The 25,521-nt window shown below is 42.6% G+C and overlaps 1 protein-coding gene across 1 annotated transcript in view; it reads left to right on the top strand.

The window, feature by feature from the left end:
- CELF4 (CUGBP Elav-like family member 4) overlaps positions 1–2,897 on the top strand; it is a 702,240-nt gene extending 699,343 nt beyond the window's left edge. The window contains exon 13 of the mRNA XM_066338606.1: positions 547–2,897. The gene's annotated coding sequence lies outside the window, so the exon portion shown is untranslated. The remainder of the gene's footprint in view (positions 1–546) is intronic.
- Positions 2,898–25,521: the final 22,624 nt, after the last annotated feature.

A 25,521-nucleotide genomic window follows, 5' to 3' on the forward strand; every position in this document is an offset into this window, starting at 1 on the left:
CCATTCCTGATGCCTTTAGCCTACAAAAGCCTGCCAAGCAAGATTGTGATCTGGCATTGCAAAGTGGCACTTAATAATTAAAATGCCGCTGTCTTCACATGTGTAGTGATACAGATTTACATAGAAATGCCCTGATATTATTTTAATTTAATATTATTTTTATTGTTATTATTACTAATAGGAACAATTGTGGTTTTCTTTATCATGATCGTGACTACCTTGCTTACTTTGGGTTTGATCCAGTTCCCACTGAAGTCAAGGGGCATCCTTCTGTTGATATTAAGTGGGAGCAGAATCAGAGCCAAGGCCTTCAAAAGCAAAACACTAAAGCAGAAGCCCCATCCTGTCCCAATTGAAGGGAGAAGAAAACATCCATTACTTTCAACGGGAGCAGGATTGGGCCCAAACAAACAGGCTTGATTTTAATTTCATTTTCATTTTTAGGTCTTTTTTTTCCCCCTCCTGTCTCAAATATTTCCCCCACACCTTCCCTACTTCCTTCTCCCCTTTTTGATTTAATTTGCAATGATCTTCTTCATTTTTTAGGGCAGCAGCTGAATGGGCCACATTTAGAAAAAAAAGTAAATATATATTAAAAAAAAAGTGAACTGTTGGATTACACCTTTGACATATCAGCAAATATCAGTCAAGCTGAAGACTTCAGACCTATTCTCTCTTTGATTGTTTAGACTGTAACATTTCTTCAAGAAAAGTATCACATCTGCTGACTTCGAAGGACATGCGCTTGAAAACAAACACATAAAGTAAAATCAGAGCAGGAGGAAGATGAACCGGGATTTCTGAAGAGACACTGATATCACCACAGCGGCTTTTCTTCAAACAGGAGATGCAAACCTGGATTCTGGCAAAGGAGTGCCTGTTTGCCACCAAGGATGCAGTTACCATGCAAGACCCATGGTAGCAGTCACTGAGCATCTTTATCTGTCATTCCTTAGCTATATAGGGACCAAAGGACAAAACTTTTTACCGCAGACTTGTAGCTGTATGTAAAATATGGAAGTTCTTTCCTTTTCTCTGAGCTGTTCCTAAAACAGTTTTTGAGAGTGATTATATGAAATACATAAAACCTTAAAAAAAAAAAAAAAAAAAAAAAAAAAAAAAAAAAAAAAAAAACCACAAAAAAAACCCCACAAAAATTTACAAATGCTTAAATGCTTTTAAAACAGCAAGATACTAGCTCTTTGATACTTTGGGAGGTTCTTTGGCTATACATTAATTAGAGTCTATGAAGCTTTCATATGGTTTTCTGTATAATACGCAAGGATTGCGTTGTCAAAGGCAGGTAAGATGGATATCTATGAAAAGCAAAAAAAGGTAAATAAATAAATACATAGTTAAGTACATAAAAAGGCATAGAAAAGAGAAAGGAAAGATGGTTGATATTAAATGGAAAACAAAAAGGTTTGTAAATGCTTCTAACTCTCCCCATTTAAAATCCTAATAGTTGTACAGAATTTAAAAAAAAGAAAGTTTAAAATACCTATATAATAGAAAAAATTAGACAACATAAAAATAAAAAAAAAAAAAACAAAAAAGCAAAAAAAAATACTACATAGAAGTTAGCGTTAATGCTAAAAACAAAGATGTTGTAGAACTGTAATTTTTGTAGAGTTTAGATTGAGCATAAATTCCTACTCTCTGCCAATTGCTGTTGGATGCTGTTATTTATCAAGGAGAAAAAGGAGAAAAATGGCTATTTTGGCAGCTTTTTTAACTGCAAGCATTCCAGCGATTAAAAAATAAACAAGACAAGACTCAAATCTGTAGACAATGCAAATGAGGAAAAAAAAAAAAAAACACACACAAAAAAAAAAAAAAAAAAAAAGCTGTCTTTTTATCAGACGTTAGTTCTAACTTGAACAACAAAACACAGCTAAACGCTTCATGTCTTCATGATCTGCTGTCCGCAAAATTCCCATCATCCTATGCTTCAGTAGCTTCCATATTTGCTCTAGAAACCTTCAGGGCAAGGGATTAGCCTAGTACCTTAATATTAAAAAAAAAAAAAAAGAAAAAAAAAAACTAAAAAGAAAAAAAAAAAAAAAAAAAAAACTAAAAAAAACATAAAAGTAAACTAAAGAAACAATCTCTTTGAAGAATTTCTGAAACTGTTTACAAGGAATTTTGAAAAACAGGGGGATGTTTAAAAAATAAAAAAGATGCTGGCTCTGTTTTCTGTAAATAAATTTGCATATTTTGTAGGACTTTTAATTGTAATGATAGAGAAAAAACAAGGAAAACTATTTAATGAAAGCACGATATTTATCTTTGGTAAATGACTTTAGAGCAGTTAAAAATAAGACATTGCTTTAAAAAATCTGACTCAGAAAAAACAATGAATTATTTAAGAACACATATATTTTAAAGTATATCATATTTATTATAATTTATTTTCACAGTCTTAAAACTTGATTTACATAATTCTCACACTTGTTTGCATTGATTGAGCAGTGTGATAATTGTTTTCAATTATTTATTTGGTTATAGAACTGGTTTTGGTTTATGCTCTTCTTTGTTTTTGTCAATCTTTTTTATCTTGATCTCTAACTTTTTTTTCTTTGTTTTTTTTCCTTGTTGCTTTTTTTTTTTCTTTTTTTTTTTTTTAATGCTAATTTTGATTACATATTGGGCCTGACCGTGCAGTCCTTACTCTTCCAAAACTCTCATGGGGATATAACGAGCATTTTGCCAGAGTAAGGACTGAAGCAAACTGAGCCCACAGCTAGGAAGTACAGATGTGTAACGCAGCTGCAGTTCCATACAACTGCTCTTTCACTCTCAATTCCCTAAAACTCCTTGTAATCTTCTGTAATTATTGAATGACGCTTTCCAGCTTAGCCCTAAATAAAGCACAGTTTAAAAAAAAAAAAAAAAAAGCAAGCCGTGTTCTTTGCTTCTTGATGGCTTTTCTTAATGTGTTTGCTTTGAGAACAAAATTAATCTATTTCGATTCTTTCATTAATATACATTGTTTGAGTATCAGAACAAATCCCTTTGTTATATAAAATGTATCTTATTGGATTGAATTAATGACACTGCTTCATTTAATGTCTGCTTGATATTCCAATGTGGTTTACCTTAAACCTAGTAGGTTAGAAGATCAAATAATGGTACATACAAATTAGTGTCATTGTAACTCCCATTTGAAGCCTGTTGTTTGATTTCACGCTCATGGTTTTTTCATGCTGATAAGTATAGAGGCCAATGCTCAGGACTTGCTGCTTTGGGAAAACTCTGTGAAATTCAGCAGTCTGCAGAGAAGAGGTTCAATTTCTTCTGCAGCATCCCTCACATCTTGTCTTTTGAATGGTTATCTTCCTTTCCCCTGAAATGGCTGTACCAAATCAGCTGAGCTGAGGTTGGGGCTGAGATCAGGAGCTTTTGCAATTTGTCCCTGATTCTTGCAGCCACATCTGCATTTGGACAAGCTGTACAGGTTAAATCCACTTCTAGATGAGACTAATGTGCTTGTCCATAATTTGAACTCCATTGGAAGGAGTTCTGCTCATAGAAACTCCTATTATTAATACTATCAGTTACTTAAGTCTGTTCAGGGTAGTAGAAATAAATATAAATAAGATGATTAATTCAATGAGGGGGCACAGTCACTATTTGCTTTTCTTCTGAAGGTAAAGGCAAACGCAGAAGAGCACACAACACCAAACCCATCCCTGCTCTTCAGCAAAGAATACACCCTTCAGAGGACATAGCAGGCTAGGAATGTGGGAACTGGTCTCAAACACCACTGAGAGAGAAAATGATCACCAGATTTCCAGGAAGAAGAGATTCCTATTCCAAAAGTTATTCAGCATCCTGCCCTGAGCTGCAGGGATGAGCAGACAAAAACACAGCCTCTTACCTGTGCCAGATTGAGAATAAACTGTAGGGAAGGGCTGATGAAAATCACTACTTGAAGGAAGAAAACCTCACAACAAACAGGGAAGACTCAATTTCCCAAACTGGCATAGCAAAGGGAGAGCTAAAAGGTGCTGCGTGATTGTCTCCCCACTTCTCAGGTCACTTTCCATACCCTCCTCTGTCACCTTCAGTGTCCCCAGAGCTCTTCCCTTCCCTGCTCGAGGTAGATGCTGTGTCTCTGCAGTGTGAGTCATATCCTGATGAATCTGCAAGAACACATCCATGTCATCCAAGCAGGATGGGCTGCACCCCAGGGGCATCCAGCTGGGAACACTTCTGGCCAATGAGATACAGCTGGGGGCTGTTGACTGATGATTGTGAGACAAGATTTTGTCTTGTTTCAGGTACCCTGCAATACACAGCAGATAAAATATCCAGTGTTGGAGGGCAATCAGCTCACGAGGGGAGACCAGAAAACACTATTAAAGATGACTCTATGACTTAGAGTCATCTATGACCCCAAAAATGTTTCACTTTGCAGAGACGCCGCTGGGGTTACTGGAATGGGGAAACTGGAAATGAGGACCAGCAGGGACAACCAGTGGCACAAGAGAGACCATGCCTGGTCCTGACCTTTCTCCCATGACATCCCCATGCATTACACTGCAAGATCAAAAAGTGGTCAAATCTCCAAGTTGAGCCACCAGTGAACTGGGAAGCACCACAAGGCTGTCAGCCCACTGAAGGTTCATTTACACTGGAGGTTCATACACACTGGTGTGCTGGGAAATAAAGTACTATGGTCAGCACAGTGCTGCATAAACCAAGTGATTCTTGGTTTGGGTACTTGCCATACTCAGCTCCCTGGCTGTGGTAGAGGCACAGACTAGAACAGAATAGGCTAAAGCACAAATGTAAACATGGTCTTACAGCAGGTTAAAACACCCTTCTCCTGGCTGTACAGACAGACCATCCCTGATTTAAGTGCTTGTCTCAGAGACATTCCATGCTTCTCTCCAGAAGTTCATCCACTTACACTGCAGATGCTGTTAAGCAAAAACAAATGGCAGCAGAAGCCTGTTTCGGCATGGGGCTTTGTTGTTGGGGCAGGCAACTATCCAGAGAAACATCCCAATCTGAAGCAATGAAAATGAAGAGAGAGACCAGGTCCACCTGAAAGCATGTAGCTGCATGTCTATGTGCACCAGCACACAGAAAAAGCCACTACATGTTTGATGCTGGTTCCTCTCTCTAGTTTGTAGCTGCTAAGTCACATTACAGGAAACTAAAGGATTGTTTAAAGGTCAAAAATCTTTCATCTTTCACCAATGTGCTCCTTGGTACCACTGGGATTATAGTAAACTTCAATCCCATACCCAATGCAATCTTTGGTGCAAGAACAGGGCATGGGTTGCTGTCATTCTTTGAGGAGTCCAATGAAGACATCTCAATCAATAATCACATTTTCACGTCCCTAAAAAGCAGTTCATACACTCCCGGAGTCACTTTTCCATATCAGCATTTCTCCACACAAGCACTGACCACTCTTTATCTTGCACATACAAGGTAAAACAATTCCTCTTCCCAGCCTGATCCCATTCCCACTCCAGCCAGATGTCCATTAGAAAACTTGATTTTATTAAAAGATAATATGGGCTCTGAACAAGGCTGCAAAGTTCTTCTTGTTTTCTCTTTGTATAACAAATATTAAAATAATGTTTGGAAATGTCCTTCTAAGGCAAGGTCAGGACTTTTCCACCTCCAATATTTCACTTTCCAACAGCACATTTCTCCCAGCCCCAAATATGACCTGGGGGCAGAGACTGTCCCATAGCCCTAGAACCATGCAAGGAGTTTGCGATTCCAGAAATAATTCACACGTCACAGGAGGACTGGCAGATAGGGAAACTCATCACCAGGTGCTTCAGTGCAACACTGTACAAGATTGTGCTCTGCACCCCTTGGAGAAGGAGGCTGCTGATGCTCTTCCTTAGTAATGCCCCTTAGCAAAGCTTCTTTGAAATGGTCTGACCTGTTCTGCCACTCCAGATCAAGTGAAATGGGAATAGGCTGCAAACTCAAGGCAGCAAACTGCTGAGACTGAAAATGTCTTTTGGAATAGACATTGCTGTCTTCTTGTTGAGGAAATCAGCTCTAAAAACGGGTTTCAATACCACAGCTTCTCTCTCACTATAGTAAACACTTGCATTAGAGCAAACACATCCCCAAAAAGCACTCAGAAGGTGCCAAATCAGAGCCCTTGTGTTTCATTTATTAAGGATATGAGGTCACTCTGGTATCTCAATGGAACTGTTTGAGTTGAGAAGAACCTTTAAAAGTCATCTAGTCCAACCCCCCTGCAGTGAGCAGGGCCTGAATCAAGTCGCTCAGAATCTCATCCCTCTGCATACTCACCCTCACCATTGTGCAAGCTTCTGTTAATGCCACACAACCTCAAACCTTCCCCATATTGTCTCTGAGGAAGCTTTGTAATGCCAGCAGTGGTAAACATACAACAAATGCTGGTGGGAAGAAACACCCTCAAAGCTAACATCCTCTCACCATGGCATTCATGAGCTATCCTGAATTCTGGGTCTCAGTCTGGTAAGTTCTGACCTTGGCATGGACCACCTCCAGCAAGCAAGACGAGGAAAGGTGTTTCCTTGCACAGGTAGAGGTAAGCAAATGTCCTCTTCCTGTAAGCAGCAGCCTTGCAGGGTGCAGTGCATACACATGAGACATAAGAAGAGCAGGTTCAGATTCTTCCCCAGATGATATTTGCTCCCCGAGACTCCTGTGACACAGAAGATGGCCCTGATTATAAAATGATAGGTCAGTCCAGGGAGGTGTTCACAACTCCTCTCATTGATCTGCCTTGTCTTGTTTAAAAAAGGTGGAAATAGAAATGATATCAGAAGGCAAGTGACTCTATAACTTCTCCTAGGAGACCCAGGCTCCTAACAGCACTCCTGACTATAACATACATTGTACAGGACACTGGCTCTCACCGTGGTAATCCTTAGTCTGCTTTTTGTGGCATTTTCTTGGGGTGTAATCATTGCTGGGTTGCAGCTATTGCTTTCAGCACTCGAAAAGAAGAGATACAAACATGCAGGTTTGCAGTCAGCTGGTTTGTGGGTAGGTAAAGTCTCCCCACTGGGGAACCACAGCCTGACCTCCCAAAAATGGATGCCTCTCACCCCCTCAGAGAGAGAGAGAGGCCCTAAATTTCTCCTTACCCTTTGGGACAGATCAGATCACATGTTTTGTTCTCATCCATACACAAGACAGAGAATGCAATTGCCTAATACCAGATAGCAAAACACCCACAAATTAGGCATCATGACTGTGATGCCTCCTTTGTGAGTCCCTCCTACAGAGGGTGAGAGATGATTCTGCTTCAGTGAGCTACAGAACAGGCTCCAGACCTGGAATGGTTGTCAGGAGGCATATTATACACAGATCCTCCTACCACCTCCTACAAGAAAATATTACCTTCTTTCAGCTAGAACAAAGAACTATTAAGTGAGACAATGGGCCTAGCAGCATTGGTGAACCATCTGTCATCAAGTGTTAGGCATTAGCAATGTCTTTTTTAAGCCAAGCCCCCAGCCACTGTTACAATGGCACATAAGCGCAGATGAAAAGTGTCAGCCCTGCTTATCCTTGTTTTAACTCCTTCTGTTGTGTTCCTGCTGCTTCCTGTAGCAACCGCAGCACATGCAGGACCACACAGATTTCTCACAATAACCATCAAACTACACTTAGCAGCACATTTCACACACATGTAGCAGATTTGGGCTGCTCTGGAGTGCAGGCTGATTTGTTTTGAGGGCTGGCAACCAGGAGACTGATATGAGACAATTTCCCTTCTAGACCCAACTCTCCTAAAGGACAGCTATGCCAAACACCTCTCATCGTGGTCCAGAGCCCAAATGCCAAAGAGGCTCAAGTCCCTGTGCACAACTCTGATAGCTGATTAGCAGCAAGCAGCCAAGTGTAGGATAGGAGATGAAACATGAGATTTAGACTGAGACATGTAGAAGACTGAGGAGAGCAGGCTGATCCTATATTTGGGAACAGACATCAGGCTCCTCTGCCCAGCCTAAGCATCCCACTCAGTCAAAAATCCCATTCTTGGTTGTACAGAACAACCTGAGCCAAATCTGGATAAAGAGCTAGAGAGCTACCTGATTCTGCAGATTAAACTTTGTAGCTTAAGTTGGAATTGTTCTGTATCTGGCTTATTTACACCTTTCAGTTTCCAGCCTAAAAGCCTGACCTTAAAGCTTTAATAACTATATTTTTGTTTTTTTCTCTTTGATTACCAAGCTTTTGCAATGGTGGGAGGGGGCTGAGTTTGAGTGAAATACTGGACATTTAAGGTGTTTTATTTTTTCTAGAAGAAAAGAATCCACATAAAGCAACACATTTGCCTGAAAGACTTACAGTTCAAATCCAGTTTAATGGGATACTGGGGACTTTTTCCTTCCATGGAGGGGTGGATACAACCAAATGTCCAATTTTAGGAAAGGTTTTAACACTCAGATTTAAAGAAGCATTTCCTCCTCACAAACAGTGAAGAACAGTAGGAGAAGGTCTGCAGCTGGGGTAAGAGGACAAACTTGGCCTGACTGGACCATGCTTTGCCTCTACCCAAATCATGTAAAGTCTTTGCTGGTCCTGGATAAGAGGGCTGCCCATCACTGCCCATGAGCCCAGCTGGTGATTTCTTTTTTGCATTTTCAGCTGGGGACCCAGGAAAAGTGTGAGATGTCACTTCTCAGTGGTTGGTCCTGCAGGACCTGAGCACACAGAGATGCTTCTGTGTCCCACAGGTGACAGGCGGATGGTCACGGCCAAGCATTACACCTGGCTAAACCAGGAAACAGCTTCTGTGCAGATGGAAACCAGGAAATCTCTTCAGGGAGGTAGAGACAGAGAAGCCAAGTGAAGCGGGAAGTGAAACAAATTAGCCATGGTTTGTACTCACTATTTGAAATAGCCTCAGAGGGGGCACACATGGTCAGGTACTGCATGAAGGAGAAAGGTGCTGGTGTTTCTGCGCACCATGACCTGAGCAGCAGCAATCTCCAGCCAACAGGCTTGAGGTGTGTTAAGGCCAACAGCCCACAGGTTCATAGGAAAGTAGGATTCAAGGGGTGTCAATCCAACTTCTCCCACTTTCTGGAAATTTAAATTCAAAGACAAATATAGAAGAGGGATAAAAATGGAATTCAAGCCAAAGGGACAGTTATTGGTCAGCATCACATGGCAAGAACAGAAATGGTATGGAACAGAGACTTTGAGATCTTCAGTCATTTCATTTCATGACTAAACTGTAACTGGTTTGTCTGTGACTAAACTGTGACTGTGTCTGAGTGGATCGGAGGGTGGCATGCAGCACTGCACATGCTGAACAGATCGCAAGGTTCTTGTATGACCTGCCCTGCTGTCAAGTGGCACAATCTTCATGGTGACTGGAAACACCAATGAAGTAGGCATACTGCTCCACAATCTTTTCCAGTGACTGGTCTTTTATAAAGCTCCTCCCATGTCTTTCTAACTGAGGTTGTGAAAAGCATTCAACAATGTCCTCTTTCTGCAGCAAAATAAGTTAATAGGATTATTTACAACTGTTTTCAGTGAACACCTTACAAAAGTCAACACGAAGCTGCAATTTTAGTGTGTCAAAGGAGCCAGAATATCCTGTCTCAACATGCCCATCTTTTACCCAGTAAAATCCACAATTGGTGTGACAAGCTGTAATAGACAAACAGCTATGCTCCGTCATTCTTCTGTGTGAAAACACCCTTAGCCCTTTACTTCATCAGGGCTAAAGTCATTTCTTTGGCAATAAGATCAACAGAAACCTCTCCATTTTTCTTCCAACAGTTAAATTATTTATGAGCTTTGAAAATAATCTTACTTTGTCTTCTAACCCTAGTTTTGCATATATACATGTCGACCCTTGTGAATTCTTCAGCTAAAATATGCATTCACTACAAAAGCATTTCAGGGTATTTTTTTCTTTCCTCTTTATCTACTTGTTTGAATATGTTGTAAACTTGATTAATGTTGCCTTCTAATCTCTTTCTTTCTAGAGAGAACACCTGGAGCTCTTTTAACCTGCCTCAAATAAAAAATAAAACCCGAGAGACAAACAACCCACTTGGCAATGTCATATTTCCGCAACACTTTCCTTTCCCTGGCCATGCATTTCTCCTCTTCTAAGGGGGATGGACACATGGGCAAAACTTGTGTCAATGAATCTGCAGGGCTGTGGGTTCTAGAGCCCCCTTCCTTATGCTCCTAGCAGCCTGCTTAGTTTCAAGCCTCTCTCCGACTGCAATAGTTTGGGGAGATTTATGACAGCAATTCTTCTGGTTCCTTTCACAATGTGTTTTCCGCTATTCCCATCTATCGCTCTGCCAACATGCATCATTTATTTAATACCAGTCACTAGCCATATTAAGCCTTTTTTTTTTTTTCCCTCTTTTGTTGAGGACATTTTCCCCCACACCTAGACTAGAGAAATCATGCAGGCAAATAACATCTGAGCCAACAGTCTTGGACCTGCCTTTTCTGCCTCCATCCAAAGCTTTCCAGGGGTATCAATCATCCCCGAACTAGAATTTTTCTCATTTTAATTATGCTAATATCACCATAATTTCATTCTCGTTAACAGCAATTGAGTTTCAGTCTCTGCAGATGGTGATGCTGGACAGTTACCAAGCCACATGCCATCTTGAGAGGAGGTTATGGACCAGTGCTTAGCCTGTGGCAGTGCTGCTCAGCACCATTTCTGAGTTGCATCACTTCACTTTACCCATTTGTGAAATGGCATATGCCTTTGCCTCATACTGGTTTTGAGATTTACAAAGGACCCTTCTAAAAATAGAGAGTCCACTGCCCAGCTAGCTCATTCTTGTTACGATACAACCCTGGCTGCTTTGACAATTTCAGGTGAAGGCCTGAATTATGCTATTAATTTAAAGTGGCTACAAAGAGGACAGACATTCTTCACAAGGAGCCTCAGGAGAAGACACAGGAGAGCAAGTAGAAGTTGCACCAGGAGAAGTTTGTTCTCAACATAAGAAAGGCATTTTTTACAATGAAAACTATCAGTCATGGGAACAGCCTTCCCAGGGATGTGGTAGAGTCTCCATCACTAGAGGTTTTCAGCATGCCATTGTATTGCACTGGGTGCTAGATAATCTCATCTAAGATCCCTTTCCCATAAAAATTTGGACTTTCTAGTTCTCTTCCAACATGGGATGTTTCATGATTCTGCATTTCTGTGGTTGTTGTAGGTGTGCACAGATGTGTGAGTATTTTATCATGATAAACACCAACCCTCTGAACCTCCCCATGAGAGCAGGTGTAGTCCCCAAATCATGGCAGTGCTGATGGGAAAGACCTCTGTGGTTTTCTCATGCAGCCTCCTACTGAAATCAGGTTGGGCCTTCTTGCCCATGTCCCTTGTTATTCTCACAAAATAAAGTTTTAAAAGCTACACAGGTAAATTTGTATGACCACAATCTATGCTGTGGGACTGGAACCCAATGCAGCCCCTCTCCTCACCACTGTCCAGCCTGGTAGATGGAACAAGGTTTGCTGCCATCTCCTTTCTGGACTGGGTTTCTCTTCAAGGAAAACCAGCACGGGTAGAATGAGTGGTGAGTAGAAAAGCCGCACCCAGAGAAATACTGGGGTATGCAGAGGGACCAGGACCTCAGTGCACATTATGAGGAACTATTCTGCCCCACACAGCAGCTCTAAGTCCACCCAGTGGAGAATTGGTGGTTCCAATTTTCCAGATGGACTCTGGATAATCCACCACTGGCTGTCCTCACCAGGCCTGGTCCACCTGTACCACCTGTGAGCTACTCACACATTCCAGGCACAATCCTCAGCTCTAAGCTAAGGGAACTCCCACTGCTTCCTGGCTGACAGGCAGAGGAAACTTCAGCTTAAACCTGGCTACGAGTCAGAAATCAATACAGTATAAACCAAACTGCACCGGTTCTGCAGGAAAGGCCTGACATTGTGACTGAAAGTGTGCTGAATGATTTCTACATAATTTGATGTTTGGGTTGTTGGGTTTTTTTAATCCAAGTACAGAATCTGGTAAGGCAAATAGAAGTTATGATAAACTATTGCGGCTTTTTGGTCTGAAAAACATTAAAATCTCTTCAGGACATGACATCTGACCAGCTTCTTATGCAACTGTTGCTTCCTCCTACTCCATTTGACAGCTGACCTCCCTGATAATCAAAGTAAGACGCAGATGCCAGCTTCACAGCCGAGGTAAACATGTAATGGTCTCTATGACAGCCCAGAAGAGCCATTGTTTTCCCATCCCTAAATCAGATGGCAATCTAGGATCCCAGCCAGACCTATCTTCCCCCAAGCATTAAAAGCACACAAGGAATGAAGAGATACCGTAGTCAAAAGGGTGAGAAACAGTTTCAGTAAGATTTTGTATTTCAGTAGGTCTTCAGACACTTTAAGGATATACTCTTAATCCATGGCAAGGACTTTGATTTTCTTTTATTATTTCATATGTTGGTGGAGGATTAATTAAAACAGGAGAGAGTGAGTCACCTTTTAAGGGCAAAAGGGCTTGCTGATCAGGATGACAACAGTATTTATGCTGATGGCCAAAAAGGGCATTTCTGACTCTGATTCCATTTCCAGAAAGCATTAACTTTACCTCACGGTGCATTATTTGAATCGGCACACATTGCCAGGGGTTGAATAAGACACTTTCTCCACACTCCAGGACAGAGTACCGACACTTACTAAATTATGCTGTTAAATACTGTAGTATGGCCATAAAATACAATGAAGGCCTGTGGAAAGATGCCAGCCCCTTTCTGAGAAAGAGAAAGAGAGCACTTTTTGGAACCCTGCCTGTGGCCCGTAATTTTCACTTCCTTCTACTACAGTCTGAAGTGACATAAAAGGACTTGTAAAGTCAAGTCCAGGAGCTGGTGGGGATTTGAAGGAGTAAAGATAAAGTTAGAACATCGATGGTAGCGTTTGACCTACTTGAACTTTGCCGGGAAAGAAGGAAGGAGCCAAATCTCATACACATCTCTATAGCAGACCACACTGAGGGAAAAAAAAAAATAGAAAATTCCAGCCTGCAAAATCTACATTTTTCAGCCCAAATGAGGCCAAAATATTGAAATCATATAAACTTTTAATGGAGGAAACTGTTCAATCAAAAGCAGCCCAACTTTACAGAAAAGTTTCTAGCTAGCAAGACATTTCAGTATTTCATGGGAAATGGCACTTGATGAAGGAAAATAACCCATGGCACTGGATGGAAGGATGGAAGAATTCCTTACGCAAACTGAGTCTTGTCAGCTACTGCAACAATTCACACGGATCTTGACATTCTTACTAGTGATTACAAAGGAGTTGAAGGATAGAGAAGGACTCAGAATAGACCTTTGTGAAAAATATTTCAGCAGGAAAGGTTTGTCCTTCTCCAGTGGTCATAATCTGACTTGTCACACTCTGTGTGGGTCTAAAACCATTCACTGCAGGAACACAGACAAAACAGTGTTGCTCACAAGCTTAAAATCAAGCTGAGGAGCAACAACAAAACCAAAACCAATACACAACAACTGTTCAGGTCAGCTCAGTGACAGTGCCTGACAGACAACACAGTGCCCTCCTGTTTGCTACCACAGTTCTACAGAGGTTTGTTAGTTCATCAGAGGAAGGCTGAACATAATAATGAGGTAGAGACAGATGAGCAGAATTCCACTGAAATTTTTGTCTTTTATGTTGACACATATCTTCATCCATTTTTTATATCTCCACACCTACAAACTTATACACAAATCCAGCCAACCTTTTTGCCTAAAATGTGTTCCCTTAGTTGTCTTTCACGTAGGCTTTAATCAGATGGAGAGCAAAACCAGAGAGCAGCAGAATTTTCTTAACAACAGTGTTTGAATAGAGACAAACTTGGATTTACCCAAAACAGCCTATATTCATGTTCTGGGCTGGGTGTTCACTGGATGTGATTCTTTGTTACACACTGTCTCTGGAACGTACCAAGCTTGAGGCATGATTTTCAAATTCATTAAAAATTCAGACCAGCTCTGGTGGCTGCAGAAAAACTTCATATGGTTCCTAGGGATAACTCTCTCAGCAAAGCTCAGAGCTACCTCATTCCACACAACCTGCTTATTAAACCCTGTCCAGCCCAGGCACGTGTGGATAGTGATAGCCAGAATTACTTCTTAAGGAAAGGATTTGAAAGGAGCTGTTAAGCCCAGTGATATGGGGCAGCCCGGAGAGCTCCTGCCCAGTCCCACCTGCCACTAGGAAGGAGAGAAACAGCACTAGAAAGTGCTTTGCTTAAATGTCAGGATGCCTGACACCATCACAAAACCTGTATGTACCACACAGGGGAACACCACCAGCTTCCAGAGAGTGCAGCCTCCAATGAATGGACCTGAAATGCAGGAAGCAGCATAAAGGAAGATGTTAAGCCTTGTCACCCAAAATAAAGTTTATGTCAAAGAAAATTCCCCATGCCACCAGCACAGGAGTCACTTTCCTCCCCCTGCCAGCCCTTAGCTTTTTTCTCATCTCCACTGCACTTTTGGAGAAAAACATTCAGTGCAGTTGGTCACAGCAGTTCAGCTAGGGACAGGGATGAGTATCAGGAGTGGAAGCAAAGTACATAAAAGGGGCCTTTTTACATTTTCAGAGACACAGACTGTATTTTCCCCTTTTCCTCAGGCTCTGTTGCTTCACTTTCAAATCCCACAAGTAGCACTTGGAGAGCAAAGAAGTGGGGGAGAGGTGTGAGAAAGCTGAGCCATCCGCCTGGAGGAGAACAGGGATTCAGGCACTGGCAGATGAGCTCTGCAAATACTACCATGGTGTCCTCAGGTCCTGCCACGTGCTCCTGCATCTTCAGGCCCTGTCATGGGCTCCCTCACACATCGAGGGGGTTGGAGGGGAGTCTGGAGCGCAGACCAAGGAAAATTGAATTGATGGGATGCTAGACTTCCAGAGACAGGCAGAAGTTCCCTCCTCTGCTGCAGGAATGAAGAGTTGGTAATAAATTTATGGGCATAAATGGCAGCAGCTTCCCTCACTGCTTCTGTCTACTCTCTGAGCAAGTGTTGTACCAGAGCAGCAAGGTCAGAGGGGAGATTTAGTGAACAGCCACAGACTCCATGACAAAATGGCATCAAAACCAGACCCCTACGCGAACTGTCTTCCGAGAGGACTGGTCTTGGTCCATAGTTCCCCTGGATGTAAGGTGTCAGTTTGTTTCTCTGCCTCATACTTCTCAAAGTGACAAATTCTTTTTCAAGTGGAAGTCTTTCATCCACCTCCTTCCCCACATTATAAATATATGAGAAAAAATAAACAAACCAGCAACAACCAAACAACCAACTCTTGACATAAATCCTTTTGGCTCAGGTTTTTTGTTAAGTACTAGTGTTTCTTTAGCCTTCACATTTCACTCTTCTCTACAAACTCTGAGCAAGAGTTTCTGGCAAAGCTCAGCTCTTGAGTCTTTTCCATGAAGCCCCTTGGGAGAAGTTATTGTGTTGAAGCAGGCAGGGAACTCTGTCTGTGGAGACCGGACAAGACATGGAGTGGGCATGTGCCCAGGACACCGCAGCATGGCCTGTCTGTAGATATTCTGTTTTATTTCATTGCAGGCATCACTTCAATTGTTGTTATAGTGGATATGGTCCCATCTAGCTGCGAATACCAACATCTGAGACTGAGATCATCACTGTTTGGGTCAGCAGAGCTCTAGTCGTCACACCTGTTTATATCATCAGATTGCATGCATGAAACCTATGACAAAGACCAGCACTGAGGTCCAAACCCTAAACCTTCGCTTCCCCCTTGAGTGCTGCAGCCATGAGTCTGCTCCTTTCTGCTTTTCTTGGCTGCAGACGGAGATGTAACATTGAACTATCCACCTGAACTGACTCTTTCTCAGAGGATTTGATACCAAGGTGTGTGAAAGTGCATCAAAGTGCTTCCCTCCACACGCCAACACTGGCAGAACAGCAGAGAGGAGTCAGAACACGTAAGCATACCAAGAGGAAAGAAGCTCCTTGCTCCTGGCATTGGGGGCTCAACAGAGCTGCTCAGAGTCCAAGTGGATCCAGTCAACAGTTTTGGATCCCCTACTGAGGTTCAGACCAGGATTGCAGACCTCACCCTCACAGAAGAAGGATGCAGGAGGATAGTTTTGCTGGATCTCACCTGTATCTAAGTTCTAGACAGTGAATGAAGTCAACACCTAAATTCCATTGTCCAGCCAGTGGGAAGAAAGAGCTTTTTTTCAAGGCTCCAGAGAGACAACTTTTACTGAAATTATCAGATAGGGTCTTGAAAGAAAATCATCCTCTTAGATACCAACCTAAAATACAGTTGCAAGTCTGATGCCCACGCCAGCCACACCTGCTAATGTTCAACTTTTGCATTTTAACCTCAAGACAAGCTCTTGTTATGGTGAAATATATGGGGCAGCAGACCATGGCAGAAGAGCTAAAGCCCATAGATCATGGAGTTAAATATTCTACTGTGGGCTGAAAGTGAGAGCACACAGTTTCAGCCCGTGTGTTGGTTGAAGTTATGAGCACACGAGAAAAGGGGATTTATAATGAGAATGGCAATTCAGCCTCAATTATAGTGCACGACTGTCTGCACACTACAAACTGAAGGTTTAATAATGAGGCAAGAAGGCTGAAGGAGAGAATTTCATTGTGTCTGTTTCACAGCCTGGAATTCTTACTAAATTCATCAGATTACTTGAGTTCTCCTGACAACTGTAGCAGTATAACTAATTTTAAAGGGGTTTATTGTATATTCAGACTGCAACAGAAGATACAGGCAGAGAAAACTCCATAGCAAAAGAGAACTTCAGATTGAGGACTACAATGTATATGAGATTTGAAAGAAGTAAGTGCTAAAAGATGTAGACAGCAGTTTTTCAGGGTCCTTAACCTTGATGAATAAATGAATAAAATCCCTTAAAAATTGCAGTGTTTCTTTCAAGTGGTTTCCAGCATGTTAATGATCAAGAGAAGCTGAGAAAATTGCAGGGAAAGGAGATGACTTTCCTCAATATGCTTTTACCACAGAGACTATGAGACAGACATGAATTGTAAGCAAATAATATGCAAAATATGACAGAGGGAGAAGAACAGAGGCTCTTTATCTGTCCATAATGCATTTACATACAGATATGTTGACTGCAAGACTTTGTGATGCTGCCAAATCAAAGCTTAATGGAGACTTGGAGCCTTCCAATTCTTCCACATGCAGGTACTTAGGACTCCCCTGTATTGTGTTTACCTTACTACACCAAAAAGAAAGAGAAAAGTACGTAATTTGAAAAGGGGCACAGAGAATACACAAAAGACTTTATGCACAACCATAAGCATCCCACTCACCATGCACAACACCCCTCCAGCTAATAATGAATGACAAAGGGGCCTGAGAAGTCCACCCCTCTAATTTCTATCAACAAACTCTCCTAAGTATTGCAGAAAAATTTAAAGACACACCAGTAGAATGCGCTACAGGAAAGGGGCATCTCCCCACCTTCTGCCACACAAGAAAGGAATGTATTATTGGTGCCTTGGCATGGCCTTGCACAGGAGAATTGGAGGAAGGTGTAATTGAGGCAGGGAGCATCAAGCACTGATTGGCAACTTGCCTGCTGAAAAATATCCCAGATTTTAAAAGCTGAAAAATGGCAAAGGAAAAAGGGGTGCTGAAGGCTAAAATTTTGAAGCTATCATCTCTAGCAAGGTTGTCACCCCTCAATTTTACTGTCTGACAGTGCTTGAAGAAAATCCTCTTGTCTCTCCCTGTCTTTGAACTCTCCCCAGCACCAAAATCACCCACACACCCCTCTTCTCTCCTGGCCCCACCAACCTCCAGGTAATAATGTAGCTGATTAGATCTTTCATCATTTTTATTGTTATCCACCCGCAGATTAATAAAACAGCTCTTCGGCTGTTTCTGGCTGACCACATTCCCTAATTTATCATAAAGGCTTAGCCTGAAACACTTCTGTCTGACATGTGGGGGGAGCTGCAGCCCCTTCCAGCTCAGCACAGCTGCGGAAGTGCCGTGGGCCACAGCAATACCCAAATTCTCACCTCACAGAGCAGAAGTTAACACGCCATGGCAGAGCTGCTAAAGCAAAATTACCAGAGATCGGTACCAGAGTCACAGAGGTGGAAAAATGGGGAGTTAACTCCAGCTCACTGGAGCAGACTGCTTCATATCTGTACTGTCTCTTAATATGAGGGAATATGCTCTTAAAGCACTCCAAATTTTCTGTTTAAAGATAGTAATTGCAAGGGTGACTTAACATGGCCTCAGGGACTATCCTGTAAGGATTGGAAGACTTGATCCCTTAAAAGTCAAGCTGGAGGAGTCATGAAACTGGCATTGGCGTTCCCACACATGCTCATCTTCTTCTTCTTGTCTCCCTCCCCTTCCCCCTTTGCCTTCCTCCTTTACAGGGTACTGATTTAAACTGAGAAGAAATGCAAAATTCAAATGTCTCACAGTCCAAAGGAGGATTTGAACACTCAAAATCAAAAGCAATCCCTCCCAAAATCACACAGAGTTTCATTAAACTAATGGCCTCATTCATTCATTTATTTGGAGCACAACTGGCCAAGTGAAGGTGAATTCTTTTAGTAGCCAATGTTATACTGGGAGCAGCTGTGACCTATTCATTGTTGTACAACGCAAAGTAACAAAAAAGTGAAGAACTTCTGTCAGGTAGACCTTTCTGTATGATTTTCCTGTTTTAAACTCAACAACAAAAAGAATTTTCAAATTAGGAAAAGGAGAAAGAAATCAAAAAAGGTGTAAACCTTTGTGTTAAAGAAAAAGTTGGAAAAACTCTACAGAACTGATACAGTTTTATGGAAAGATTCCATTTAATGAAAAGAAGTCAATTTTCCAATGAGAAATATTTCCAGGGGTTATATTTCAGTCAGCTGTTACTTGCCTTTGAACCACTGACAAAAGCAAAGCAATCTTTTTCTTACAGAGCTGGGGTGCCGTTTTGGGAAGAGCTGAGTGTAACAAGTAGTGGCGTGCAGGGGCCATAACAAGATCACACAGATATAAGTCACCATGAGAGAACAGCCCAAAGGTAGAGTATGTTTGAAAACAGCTGCCTCCCAGCCAGGTAAGCCTTGCCTGGCCCCATGCAGGAACTCAAAGATGCCCAACAGAGTCTTCTACCAGACTTTAACAAAACCTTTATCTGAGAAAAAGCCTCAGACCTCTTAGGGTAGTGCAGTGACAGTGAGGTAGATAAGGATGGAGCAGGAAAGAGGCGGGTAGAGTATGAACTGCTCCTCCTTAAAGACACATGGCCAGCTGGCTTACAGGGTTCTGTGGAAAAGACAAGCACCCTTATCCCCTGAAATGCAAGGCCATGGAAAACTGGAACAACTGTTGGCATCACCAGGAAAATGTGTGAGCTAAGAACATGCAGGAAAGCCCAGAGCTACCAGTCCCTTCCAATGAAAAAAATTTTACCTATTCTGATAACCAAAATATTCTCCTCACTTTCTGCTATTATTTGTTTGCTTCTCCTCACTTTCATTTTTTGCTATTCCTTTTCCTCCTCCTCATTTTCAGCTGAGCCACCCAAAATTTTTGTGAGCTGCAGAACCAAGACTAATTTCCCATGAGTCAAGGCCAAGTCCTTTTGTATGTGTGTGTGTGGTTTTGTCTCTCTTTGTTTTATGGGAATCCTGTGCTTACCAGGGCCAATGAAGGGCTACTGTGAACAGTAGGGACACATCCATGGACACTCTTTCCTTTCTTCACAAAACACACAGGAGATAAGAACTCTGAGATTTCTTTGTCCTCTCCCTAAACCTTGTTCAGAGGAGTTAAAAGTTAACATTAGAGGGGCACAAACCAGCTGAATGGCATATGTCAGGGTCCGCAAACATATGCGGGGAACCTGATGGTTTGTTTTAGGATCTCAGAGCACAAAAGACACAGCGGGGGACAACTCAATACAACAAAAATGCACCTTTATTTAGTGCCACCAAAATGCGATAGTGGGAGAGAAAATAGAGAATAGTAAGAAAGATAGAAAAGAGGGTAGGGGGATTATAGCTACCAATGTGGAGGGCTGAGTCCTCGAGGCCGAGATGCCTATAGACGCGGTTCTTCTCCAGTGGGGTGATCACGAAAGTGAGCGGGGGTCTCCAGGGTTTTATAGGTTGGTCAAGGTGGGGACCAAAGCGAGTGGCACAAAGCCAAAGCAGGAGCTACCTGTGTTGAGGCAATGCAAGGGGCCCAGAGCCAAAGCAGGAGCTGCCTGCATCAGGGTTGGGACAAAGGAGAGTCACAGGGCCAAAACCAGAGGCACCTACGTCGAGGTTGGGTGCTCAGGGACAAGCTGCACACCGTACGTGCTGTACTCCAGTACGGGCAGACCAGTTTGGGCAAGCAGCCTTGGCTCAGTCCACTGTGACCAGTTCCATTGTTCTTGCACTCCGTTCTCAGGGAGATGCATACCAGTCCTCTGAGACTTGGCAAACGTTCTGCCTCAGCCAGGCCAGGGGCTCCTTTCAGAGTCTGGGGTCTCAGTCCTCAGTCATTGGAGACAGTCGTGAGGCATACCACATCCTTGGACAGACTCTGACAGCATATGAAGTACAATTCCATTTATCTTTCAGAAGCCAGACCTTGGTGACACATATCCCCCCTCCTGCTTGTGCCTGACAGTTCATGCATGCTCAACCTGATGAGGCCTGACCAATCCCAGACCTGGGTTATCTTATACCCTTTTATCAGCCTCAGCTCTTTCCTCCCACCCAAACCTAAGACAGAGAACAGCAGTAAAAAGATTATCAGGAGCTTTTTTTAGAACAGAGACCTTAGCAACAAGTCCCTCATGAAAAAGGTGATGCTTTGCTCAACCAAGCCCAAAGGAAACTCTGGCAAATTCAGGCTAAAATGGGTCAAATGCAGCTTTGTTTAGCTTTCCCAGCCCAGGGAAGACACGGGTCTAACTCACAGCTCCCAGCCCAGCTCTGCAGTGACAGATGCTGCCTGGAACTGAAGGAGAAATGATGATGCAGGGCCATTCCCTTTGAGATGCTGTTCTGTCACCATGGAGGCAGGCAGCGTGCTCTCAACAAGTTTATCTGCAAAGTAACATGAAAATTCCTCACAGCAGGAGAGATTTGACAGGACGTGCCTAGCACAGCTTTATAAAAAGGTTTCTTCAAATGCTTCCAAATCCCATGGATCTTTTTCTTGCTTTATCATCCTTTTAAACATCCTTCTTTCTCTCACTTTTTCTCTTCACAAGGCACGTTTATCAACATCAAAGCACATTCTCTTACAGCTCAGTTTTTTCCTTTTGAATCCACTCTTGCAAAATCCAAACTACTATTTCTCTCCACACCAGGAGCAAAACTTGCCTCTGTGCACAACATCTTCTTCAAATGTGGGTAATATTGACATACTAACACAGGGACTGAGATCCTTCTCACAAAGATGAATTCCTCTGAGACAGAGCATTTGTATTTGATACTCCTGCCTACTCCACTGTGCCTAAGCTAAATTTTGATGGCTACCTCATCTCTGAATTTCTCCTACCTCCCAAACGAAACCAGAATATATATTCACTCTGCAATATATTCATAGGCTGCATTCAGGATGTTCAGCCAAGACAAACAACTGCTTTGCTTTGTGCTGTTGTCACTAGAGAGATGTTGAAGGCATGGTCCTGTTACTACCACAAGTCACTGCAGGCAGCCAGACCCCAGGCAATTGTCAAGTCCTTTCAGACCAGTTTCCTGGGCACAGCTCAGCCTGCCTACCCACATGACAGGGCAGCAGTGAAGGTGCTGCTAGTCCCTCCCCATGTAGCCCCCAGACCCCCTCAGCTGACAGATACTCTAGCAATAGGTATCTACACAGCTGATGTGAAGGAAAACTTGGATCCAAGAACAGGTCTAAGTCTCTTGTCCCTCAAAGCTGTTAAAATTTCTCCTCCTTTCCCTGATTTCTTCCATTTTGAGGAAGAGTTCAGCCATGCTTCATCAAGCTCTAGAAACATAAATGTGTCTGCACAGCATAAGTGGGAAAGTTTTCAATGCCAGACTGGTCTGAAACTGTTTTCCAGACAAGACTACTTCATACAGGTCTACTTTCATTATAGACACCAAGGCAAATCCCACAAGATCTTCAAAATTCAAACCCAGATCACCTGGTAATCCCCACCTAGCAGAGCCTTACATCTTCTCTTCTCAGCACTGGCGCTACCATGGACATAGGCTGGGCACAGAGGCAGCTTCAGAGTGGCTTTCACAATCTTTTGGCAATTTTCATTTGCAACTGGCCATGGGAAGATGAAAATTGAGTTAAAGGATGTGTAGTCCCTCTTAGTGCATAAAGGGTTGTGTGTGTTGGGGTGGGGATGGGAGAAGGTGAAAGGGTAGCTGGAACTGTGAAGTTTGAAGGTGAAAAAAGTCTTTGTATCTGGATTAGTGGAGTCCTGGGGCCTTCAAAAAATAGTTAAAATTCCCTTTTTTGAGTAATGGAGAAGTAGTTTGCATTGATCTTAAGAATTTGCTTATAGTTTTCCCTGGAGTTCAATGTACTGGGGAGTGCAAAGCTGACACAGCTCAAAAGTTTTATGAACCTCAGGTAACAGCGTGAAAGGAAATTTTAATAAATATTACATTTATTTAAATTTAATTTCTTTCCTTGTTAATAATAAAAGCCAACCTTGGTCTTCTGGGCTTTTCTCATATGCCTGCTTAATACAGCAGCGAAATCGTAGAATTATTTATATTTTAACTTCATTTTCAGTAAATCGTCAATCATTCACCTTTCAAAAGCATTAAATTCAGAGACGAACAGCAGGGGAGAGGGAGACTGAAAAATAAATATTGACTTTCAGGAGTTTGTTTTGGGTTTTTTAAGCACAGGGTTAGAAAGAGAAGCTGTTGTTGGTGATGAGTAAAAGCACTGAAAAAGCAAAAGGCACTTGTGCCTGTAGATTTCTCCCCATCATAGTCCTGCAATTCTATTTCTGCTTTGTTTGCAGGAAGCTACAGCAGTACTTATGGGCAGTGGCCCTTGCTGGCTTAAAGAAGCACTTGACTGAAAATTTTGGGTCTACTTATCATTGGGTAAATGGGTCCTACTTACACAAGACTCCCACTATGAGCCATAGATCCTGGTGTATCTATGTACAGCAGCAGAGATCCCAAGGAAAACTCAAGAAAAGAGGCATAACAGAATTGAGAAATCCATCAGGATTGCAATACGGTGACACTTAGGCCAGGTGAAAATGCCACAGATCCTTCCTTTCAAGTTCAATGCCTAAAGATAATGACAGCCTCTTGCTACTAGGTCTCTCCTGTCCTCTGAGACAGGCTTACTGCCAGCTCTCCCCTTAGGTGCTCTAGAAACCTTCTGTAGGGTTCTTGCTGTTCTGTGAGTGACAGAATCTCTTCAATTTCCAAGTAACATCCACCCTGTGCACCAAACTCACCTGCTATTCCTCCCCCTAAACCACCTGAAATCCCAGCCTGTGCAGGCTAAGACACATCAAGAGGGGCTAAACACAGCCTGGCAGATATGTGGAGAGGAGGCAAAGGCCATATATCATGTGTTGTGTTCATTAGTCTCTCAGGAAACACTCAAGCCAGAGGCAAAAACCACAGCAAGGGGAATCCAGCTTTCCACTTGGGCTTCACAGCACCCTAGTGAGCCACCTGGTAAACTGGGTCCAACTGCAGCCACACAGCCTTGCTTCAAAGACCTTCGCAGGTGAAATCTCCTCCAAGACCTTTGGGAATTAGTTCCCAGAGACAATGACCAACACAACCAGTGCCTGGATCCCTGCTCATGTGTATTTGTGTTAAGCTTGTGGGCACCAGTCTGTCTTGTGCCTTTCTTTCTCTGTGAGGTTTAAAAGTCCTCTACAGCAGGTGCACACACACAACAAGCTGCCACTTGGGCTTGCTGATGAGCTGAAAAAATTGCTCTCTTGGAAGCATTTTCTCCAGCCCAGATTTGTGGGCTCCAATTTCTTGTTTTTCTTAACAGAATACGTGTCCCCAGACTGGAGATGGGTTTCTGTTGTCCAACCCCTTCCAAATGTAAAATGAGATCTGTCCTTTCACCAGTCTCCTTCAAGCTGACATCAGCTGGTGCTACCACCATACTGAGAATATAGGTCCAGATGAAGGACCTTCCCTTAGGACCTGTTAATCACCTTCAGAGATGTTGCCTTCCAGAGGTACTATGCACCCTGGGACCAGCCAGCCAGAAGGCAGCTTGGCAGAGAAGGGCCTAGGGGTCCTGGTGAACACCAAGTTGACCACAGGCCTGTTACAAACAAGGCAAACATGCCCCTGGGCTGCATTTAGGCTGATCACTGCCAGCAGATGGAGAGAGGAGATCCTTCTCTACTCAGCACAGCTGAGAGAGGCCTGGAGTGCTGCATCCGGCTCTGTCCCCAGTACCCACCAACCACATATTGGAACAAGTCCCACAAAGGGCCACAAAAACTACAAATGAATTGGGGCATCTGATGTGTGAGGAAAGACTGAGAGCTGCACTAGTCAGTGTGTTGAAGAGAAGCAGACCTTAAGAGGATCTTATTGATAAGTATAAATACCTGGTGGGTGCAAGTAAAGACAGATCCAGAATCTTCTCAGTAGTGCCAGGGAAAGACCAAGAAGCACAAACTGAAATAATGAAATTCCATCTAAATGCAAGAAAAAGCTCTTTTTAACTCTGATCATGCTGAAACACTGCAACAAATTTCTAGAGAGGTTGTAAAGTCTCCATCTTCGGAAATATTCAAAACGCAACTGGATGTGGTTCTGAGCAACCTGTTCTGGCTGCCCTTATTCTGAGCAAAAGGGGTTGGAGCAGGTGATCCCCAGAGATGCCTTCCAACCTTTCCAGCCTCAGCTGTTCTGTGATGCTCACCAGCCTATACTTCCACCTATCCTCCTGGTTCCAATTCTGTGAAAATATATGTTCTACATGCCTGGACTGCTGATGTCCTTTGCACACATCCTCAAGCCATATTAATCACTCCTCCAAATTTTAGGTTATCTGTACAATTTAGCCAGCAATGTTGTTTTTATGTATTTCCAGACCATTGATGGAAACACTAATTTGCATCTAAGTTATGACTGCCTTCTCAGGAATGCCATAGGAACGTGCTCATTAAGCAGATTTCCTGCTCATAATTTCTGCCCAAGATCTGTCAACTACCCATTGCTCAACCTATCAAACATCAGCACATAAAAAAACCCATAGATTTCCAGCCCATATAGTCTTTATGTCCTATTTCTCTCCATTTAACAGCAACAGAGACCTAGGAAATGACTGCAAGAACTGCAACACATCCACACCCCCACATATTCTCCACACTTTTGACAGCTGGATGTTTAGGACCAGCAATGGCAACCAAACTGTTAGGTCCCACAGTGAGCAGTAGACCTGAATTACCCTACTTCTTTTTAAGTTTTTTGCATGTTAGTTGATCACTGCCACAATTAATTCCCTAACAGGATTTTATGCCCCAAGAAGAAATGACTTCCATTTTTT

The sequence above is a fragment of the Sylvia atricapilla genome, chromosome Z (assembly GCF_009819655.1).
Source record: "Sylvia atricapilla isolate bSylAtr1 chromosome Z, bSylAtr1.pri, whole genome shotgun sequence".
NCBI classification, from domain to species: domain Eukaryota; kingdom Metazoa; phylum Chordata; class Aves; order Passeriformes; family Sylviidae; genus Sylvia; species Sylvia atricapilla.